The sequence below is a fragment of the Curcuma longa genome, chromosome 12 (assembly GCF_044706935.1).
Source record: "Curcuma longa cultivar G26 ecotype Majalengka, Jawa Barat chromosome 12, ITB_CL_G26_1.1, whole genome shotgun sequence".
Lineage (NCBI taxonomy): Eukaryota > Viridiplantae > Streptophyta > Magnoliopsida > Zingiberales > Zingiberaceae > Curcuma > Curcuma longa.
Genome location: NC_133872.1, coordinates 3,770,430 through 3,772,981, shown reverse-complemented (window position 1 = coordinate 3,772,981; position 2,552 = coordinate 3,770,430).

The following is a 2,552-nucleotide window of genomic DNA, read 5'->3' as shown; positions in this document are numbered from 1 at the left end:
TGTTTGGCTCAATTAGTGTGATCATCGCTCATGGAAATAAGGCAATTCATTGCTTGATCTAAAAAGCACAATGTAACTCCTCAGATATGATACAACGATAAATATTTAAGAGATTAATTAAGTATTTAATCAGGAGAGAGGATCATTTACCTCCAAAATTAATTAAGTTTGTAAGGATATAGACACCTAAATTATCAAATAATAATAATAATAATAAGCACAATGTAGACGATTGATTGTGGTTCAACGAGCTACAATAGCACATGGTCACACTACTTAAGCCAACTAAAACTAGCACAGGCAAGCAAGCTAGATAAGTCAAATAGGCTAGATGGTGCAACGAGTTCTAATTAGACGAACTACTTCAACACGCCACCCCAATGACTTTACACAGTCGATCTTACGATCATCTATGAGGAGGTAAATCGGAAAGTTGCAGTTGGCTACTACGAGAGAGGGATATTGTTTTGACTTTATCGAAATTCGATCTTTGTCCATTTCAATAAGCCTGTCTCGTGATAACCAATTCAACCATGCCCTGGGGGCCTAATTAGATGAACTAGGCTAAGCATGTAGAATGCGTAAATGATGTTAAGTTCGAAAATATGTTAATTGATGCAAATAAGATAATTGAACAAAAAGAGTAGTATAAGCTAAATATATTGGTTGTTAAATTCAGTGATTAACTCAATGAGACCCAGTCAAAGTAATGAACAAATTAATCTTTTCTTAGTAGTATATTTTTAAAATTTTATTTTACACTTTACAATTTAAAATCGCTTAACGAGAGCGATGTTTTAACAAATTTGCAGTAAATTATAGCATTCGTTGATCAAATCATTATTTAACTTTTCAAACTAATTCCAAATTGTGGCGCAATAGATTTGACTTTTTGCCGTTTCAACCTCAATTTTCTTATAATGAAACAGGTGCTCTAGTTGATTTGTAGACTGAGACATCAATCCAAGAGTCGTTAAATAATGCCTAAAAAATAAGAAATTAACAAGTGCCTAAGATTAACACAATAAATTAATTTTAAAATATTTTATAAAATAATTAATGGAATAATGACTTCTAGTAAATTAATTAAAAAATGATTATTTTACCTTAAATACAAAAATTATTAAAAATGACAAAGTTAAATTATTGATTATTTTGCTTATCTATTTTTTCATGTTTTCGAAAATCAATCAAAATGAATTTCTTTCTTTTTCATTATTCTTTTGTTTGGCAAACTATAAAATAAGATGTTAATTATCATACATATTAAATTGTTCAGTTTTAATTTGATTTCTCCTCGTGAATTACTATTTTCACCTAATTTCATTATTATAGATGGTTGAGTATTCAATATCCTAAACAAACACAGTACATAAATTTCTTGTTGTCTTGACAAAATGTATTTGAATAAATTTATAAATATACAGACAAATTAAAAAAATTAGAATTCTAAACTAAGAATTAAAGAATAGGCATAAAACTGATCGAGTTCCACTGGTGAACTAGATTTTTTTTTCTTTTTCAGAATTTAAATTTAGTTCACTCAAAAAACATTTACATACTTCTAAAACCATTACGTTAAAATATCACACGTCAGCCAAGCAGAATATCTTAATCGGCCTCCGTACGGTACAACAGATAACATCACATCAAGTCCGTCCATTCCACCGCCCTGCGGGCCAATTCGCCCACCCAACCGTCCATCAAAGACGTCCCCCATCCCGACGACGTGGCGAGCCGTCGAACACCCAACCCGTCGCCATGTGCTCCCCATCAGCAACCATTTGGTAAGATCTCCAATGCCCGCTATGACTCAAAGAGTGCTATCTTCTCTTGACCCGTAACTAACTACCCGTCTCCATCACCTGATGTAAACTCCTAACCGCTTCGCAACATTAAAATCAACGTTTTTGTGCCACACGCCATTAATTAAATGATATATATAATAATTTTAGAAAATATATATTTTAGTGGGGTTGATAGAGAATGCTCTTAATTATTGATAAAATCACCAATAATAATATAAATTTAGATTTATTTGTTATTATCTCTAGATTTTGTATGGATTAACGGCAGAAAAAGAAAAGGTATTTAATGGTGAAGTTCGATGATTTAATCACCTAGGCATAAAAGCGGCCTGTAGAATCGAGCCAATGACTATGATTAGATTAAGACGAAGGATCGACGATTCCTGGGAGATCGTACGATGTTGGGCTCCACTGGGCAGGCCCAATTTGGAGACGCGAGCCAATACGGGTTTGATCTTGAAGTCCGGCCCCGATGGGCTACCGCCTCGGCCTTCTCTCGCGCCGGCGATGGGTCCGGGAAGATGATGTACCCCAGGAGCGCCGATGGAATCGTCGCCAAGCCATGGACGGTCGAATGTCCCCATTATGGTTGCTTCTGGGAGAGGCGGATCCGAACCCGGTAGTTGCCCTGATCGATCAGGTTGGGACGCGATCTGGGAGCAAGGGGCGAATCGGAGAACGGAGCGGAGGTGGACGCGACGGCAATGGGTGATGCCGTGCCGGTGGAGTCGTCGATGCTGGATC